At 34.9% G+C, this 6,067-nt stretch overlaps 1 pseudogene; it reads right to left on the bottom strand.

Annotated features, from left to right (window-relative positions):
- Window positions 1–5,643: 5,643 nt before the first annotated feature.
- LOC120227476 lies at window positions 5,644–5,763 on the bottom strand (annotated as a pseudogene).
- Window positions 5,764–6,067: the final 304 nt, after the last annotated feature.

Below are 6,067 nucleotides of genomic sequence, written 5' to 3'. Positions count from 1 at the left end.
ATTTTTGCTCTTGATTCTTTTGCATTTGGGGATGTGTCAAGTAAGAAATTGTTGCAGTTGAAGTCAAGGAGGTTGTTTCCTGCTTTCTCCTCTAGGGTGTTGATGGTTTCCTGTCTCACGTTCAGGTCCTTTATCCATATTGAGTTTACTTTTGTGTATGATGTGAGAAAATGATCTAGTTTTATTCTTCTGTATGTTGCTGTCCAGTCCTCCCAGCACCATCTGTTAAAGAGACTGTCTTCTTTCCATTGGATACTCTTTCCAGCTTTGTTAAAGATTAGTTGGCTATATATTTTTGGGTCCAATTCTGAGTTCTCAATTCTATTCCATTGGTCTATGTGTCTGTTTTTGTGCCAATATCATACTGTCTTGATGATGACAGCTTTGTAGTCGAGGCTAAAGTCTGGGATGGTGATACCTCTGATTTTGGTTTTATTCTTCAATATTACTTTGGCTATTCGGGGTCTTTTGTGGTTCCATACAAATTTTTGGATAGTTTGTTCTAGTTTTGAGAAGTATGCTGGTGCAATTTTGATTGGGATTGCATTGAATGTGTAGATTGCTTTAGGTAGTAATGACATCTTAACTATACATATTCTTCCTATCCATGAGCATGGAATGTTTTTCCATTTCTTTGTGTCTTCTTCAATTTCCTTCATAAGTTTTCTATAGTTTTCATCATACAGATTTCTTGTATCCTTGGTTAGGTTTATTACTAGGTATTTTATGGCTTTTTGTGCAATTGTGAATGGGATCAGTTTCTTGATTTCTCTTTCTGTTGCTGCATTGTTGGTGTATAAGAATGAAACCAATTTCTGTACGTTGATTTTGTACCCTGCAACTTTGCTGAATTCTTGGATCAGTTCTAGTAGGCTTGTGTTGGGGTCTGCCGGGTTTTCTATGTAGAGTATCATGTTGTCTGCGAAAAGTGAAAGTTTGACTTCTTTGCCAATTTTGATGACTTTTATTTCCTTTTGTTGTCTGATGGCTGATGCTAGGACTTCCACACTATGTTAAACAACAGTGGTGAGAGTGGACATCCCTGTCGTGTTCCTGATCTCAGGGGGAAAGCTCTCAGTTTTTCTCCTTTGAGGATGATGTTAGCTGAAGGCTTCTCATAGATGACTTTTACGATGTTTATGTAGATTCTTTCTATCTCGACTTTCTCGACGGTCTTTATTAAAAAAGATGCAGCCATTTCTTACTTGACTCATCCCCAAAGGCAAGGGAATCAAGAGTCAAAATGAACTATTGGGACCTCATCAAGATCAAAAGCTTCTTCCCAGTAAAGGAAACAATCCATAAAACTAATAGGCAACCGACTGAATGGGAAAAGATAGTTGCAAATGACATTTGGATAAAGGGTTAATATCCAAAATCTATAAGGAACTCATCAAACTCCACATTCGAAAAACAAACAATCCAGTGAAGAAATAGGCAGAAGATATGAACAGACACTTCTCCCAAGAGGACATCCAGATGGCCAACAGACACATGAAATGATGCTCAGCATCCCTCCTCATCAGGGAAATACAAATCAAAACCACACTGAGATACCACCTCACGCCAGTCAAAGTGGCTAAAATGAGCAAATCTGAGGACTCTGTATGCTGGCGAGGATGTGGAGAAACGGGCACCCTCCTACACTGTTGGTGGAAATGTAAACTGGTGCAGCCCCTCTGGAAAACAGTGTGGAGGTTCCTCAAAAATTTAACAATAGAACTCCCCTATGACCCATCAATAGCACTGCTGGGAATTTACCCAAGGGATACAGGAGTGCTGATACATAGGGGCACATGTACCCCAATGTTCATAGCAACACTCCCAACAATAGCCAGAACATGGAAAAAGCGTAAGTGTCCATCAACTGACGAATGGATCAAAAAGATGAGGTTTATCTATACGATGGAATACTGCATGGCAATGAGAAAGAATGAAATCTGGCCATGTGTAGCAACATGGATGGATTTTGTGGGTGTTATGCTGAGCGAAATAAGTCAGGCAGAGAAGGACATATACCATATGTTTGCACTTATAGGAGGATTAGGAGGAACTTAATGGACGACCGTGGGGCAGAAGAAGGGGGGAAACGGGGGGAGAGGTAGGGAGGCAAACCATGAGAGACTCTTGAGTGTTGAGAACAAGCTGAGGACTGATAGGTATGGGGGTGAGGGGAAGGGGTGTGATGGACATAGAGGAGGGCACTTGTGGAGATGAGCACTCTTGTTGTATGGAAACCAACATGACAATAAACTATTAAAAAACAAATAAAATTGTGGATATTTTATTTTCCCTTTTTAAATTTTAAATTGAAGTTTTAGTACTGGGAGTAAAGAAGAATATTTTGGAATTGTCAACCAGGAAATATTCACAGAAAATTAAAGCAAAATGCATTCATTTGGGCAATTAGGGCTACAATTCTTGAGACACAAATTCAGATAGAAATCTGACTCATGTTCCAAGGAAAACAAAGAAGAAACAGAGTTATATAAGTGAAAAATTACCAGTGTAGCTCTTTCAGGTCCTCTATGCCAAAAAAGGGATTGGAATTAGGGTAACTGGGATTGGTTGGGTAACATGCAAATGGAAAATTGAAAGTTTTAAACTGCAATGGTTCCTTTCAAAGTAAAGAATGGGGATAATTCAAGTGTCATGTTGAGGAGCAAGTTAATTCCAAGCTGAGAACTTAAAGGTGGTTGAAGTTCATGTTTCTCCAATGATGGCTTGCAAAAATTCCTCTTCTCTTATGGCCTCCTGACCCTATTTTTTTTAAAACTCTCTTAACTAGGCTTGTTTACTGTGTTTTGGATATCTTTTAATAAATCTTGATCTAACATTTTACCTGTCACTTTTTTCTTTATCTCCTTCTCCCATCATCATATATACTGTATGTATCTCTGATCAGTATATATACAGTAACTATCCAAATAATTGATAAAAGGGTAAAGAATAAAGTGTTGCAGCATGCTGGTAAAATTTTTTTTCCGGATTGGCAATCATTAAGTATGTTGATCAAATAATTACAAATTCATGCATGTGTACTGTCATTCAGCGCTTAATCTATTTTGGCCTTACCATAGGATGACCGACTATTCCAATTTGCACAAAATTCAAGAGATCTTTGGGATGTAGAACTTTCTGTTGTAAAACTAAGGTAGACTTGGGGAAAACAAGAAAATCTATAATTGTATAAAAAAGATAGTCTCTTGTCTAGTGTAAAATCAAAACTCCAGAATTTTATTAGCCTTCTGAAATGAAAGTGTTTTTAGAAATTTGGCTGGTATTGGGGCGCCTGGGTGGCTTAGTCGGTTAAGCGTCCGACTTTCGCTTAGGTCATGATCTCGCGGTTCGTGGGTTCGAGCCCCGCGTCAGGCTCTGTGCTGACTGCCAGCTCAGAGCCTGGAGCCTGTTTCAGTCTGTGACTCCCTCTCTCTCTGACCCTTCCCTGCTCACGCTGTCTCTCTCTCTCTCTCTCTCCTAGAAATAAATAAAAAAAAAATATATATATATAAAAGAAATTTGGCTGGTATTTGTGATTCTCTTTCTAAATTTACTTTGAGGTTAAGTACACCAAAGGCCATTCTGTATTAAGGTAGGAAATAATATATAATTATCTTTCTTGTGGGACTTTCTGAAGGATACTTTGAAAATAATTGTGTGTAGTGAATCTTAGAGAGTGTTTGAAAAGGAACTAATTTAATCAACAGTCCCCTGAGTGGTGCTTTGTGAAAATAGTTATATCTCAAAGAAGTCAGCATCAAGAGCAAGGAGAGGGGGATAAAAAAACTAGTCCATGAACTAAAAAGGGAAATGCAAAGCTTTCTTTGAAGTTTGATTTTGATGTTAACTAATACTCATCCACCCATCATACTTTCAGGAACATTACTGTAAAACAAATATATTTAAGATACAACTCAAATAAATTGGGTATTCTCCCTCCCCAAATACACTAAAAACTGTATTGATTTATAGCTCTATTATTCTGGAGCATCCCATAATTTTAAGTTAGATCAGATTTTTCATGCAAAATCTGATTCTCCCTGTCCTGCAACTCTACTCCATATCCAAATCATCTCAAAGGACCCTAAAACAACAGACAGGTATCAAAATAGAATATAGACAATGATAAATATGTTATTTTAATTGCTTTTTTATTCTTACTTTCTAATAAAATTATGTATAGCTGCAGAGGTCCCTGGAATTTGGGAATTATCTTCAAAACATTTCCCTTTTCCCCCATTTTCCAGTATGCCATCTTACTCAACATTATATGACCAACCTTTGTTCTAATCATGCATTCTTTCATCCTAACAAGTTAACAATAAACCTATGCTTTCCCATTTCATTCCTTAAATTTGCCCAGAAGGGATAAATATAGTCTGTTTTGAATGTTCTTTTGCCATATCTGTTAAAAGTAATTTGGTAAAGTTTTCTTTTTCTATGATCTTTTCTACCTATGATCTGAAACATGATGTTTATTACTAAATAATAGTCAGAAAATGCATTGCACTTTCAATACATAAAGGTGGCTAAATGTCAAGTATTTCTCAGAATAGCCTTTAAGGTAACAATTTTGCCTGATTAAGAATATAGCCTTTCCATCATTATGTGTCAGCAATTCTATTATAAACTATAGCTTTGTTTCATTTGCTCAAAACTATTTTATAATACATATTTACTTGATAGTTTTCATGACTATATTTGTTCATGACTGTAAGGTTGGATTGTTATTTGATGAAATCATTTCAGTTACATATTAAGTAAACCAGAAAAATAAAGTGATTTTTATATACTAAGAATTACATAGATATTTGCAACAAAATTATCTTTAAAAGTTAAACTTAAATTTAGTATATGCTTTATGAAAAGTAAGTTCTTAGTATGTTTTAAAAAATAAAAATAATTTATTAGTGCTTTTTTGTCATATCCATGGCTTTGGAGTAACTACCATTTCTTATCAGCTTCACTTTTTTCTATAAAAAGGTGATATTTTAAATTTAAATATTAATATCTCAAACAGGTAATGAAAAATTGTTATATAATCCATGTATCTAATTTTTATAAGTTTATAAATAAAGATTAAAATATTTAACAAATTATTTTGAAAAATTTGTTTTCAATTACTAATAGAATCTAAATAGATTATGTATCTTAAAAAATGATAAATGTAAAACTGTGGGAATGTAGAAAGGTAAATGTAGTACTCTGTCCTTCATTGTGTAGCCTTTTTAGAGTGCCTTCTTTCACTAACAACATGCTTTTTCATGGCTTGATAGCTGTTTCTTTTTAGCACTGAATAAAATTCCATTTTTGAGTATATTACAGTTTATCCATTCACCTAATGAATAACATCTTGGTTGCTTCCAAGTTTCAGCAATTATGAATAAAGTTGCTATAAACATTCATGTCTAGGTTTCTGTATGGACAGAAATTTTCAACTCCTTTAGGTAAATACCAAGGAGTGTTATTGCTGGGTCATATGGTAAAAGTATGTTTAATGGCATAGGAAACTGAATAACTGTCTCTCAGAGTACCTGTACTATTTTGTATTCCAACCAGCAAAGAATGAGAGTTCCTACTTCCCTACTTCCTCACCAGCATGTGATGTCAGAGTTCTGAATTTTGGCCATTTTCATGGGAATATAAAGGTATCACATTGTTGTTTTAATTTGCATTTCCCTGTTGACATGTGATGTAGATCATCTTTTAAGCTGATAAGAACAAATACTACACTTGATCTTAGCCAAAAGGCCAAGAAGCGATGTGGATCATCTTTTAATATGCTTATTTGCTATCAGTATATATCTTCTTCTGTGTGGTATCCATTAAGGTCTTTGGCCCATTTTTAAGAGTTATTTCCTTATTGTTTAATTTAAAGTGTTCTTTAATTTGGATAACAATCCTTCATTAGATGTGTGTTTTGCAAAAAAAGTTTGTTCTATTTTTTTATTGCTCATTTTTCATCCTATGTATCTGTAGATTACTCAGTTTCCAGAGTTTTATTTTTGATTAATATGTATTGTCCTTCAGTTTAATCTTTTATATAGAGTTTTCAGTGTTTACTGTA

This window comes from Hyaena hyaena, unplaced genomic scaffold (genome assembly GCF_003009895.1).
Source record: "Hyaena hyaena isolate Hyena2069 unplaced genomic scaffold, ASM300989v1 scaffold_2383, whole genome shotgun sequence".
Taxonomy (NCBI): Eukaryota; Metazoa; Chordata; class Mammalia; order Carnivora; family Hyaenidae; genus Hyaena; species Hyaena hyaena.
Note: the sequence above shows the minus strand (reverse complement) of the source record. Positions and strands in the feature narration are given on the sequence as shown.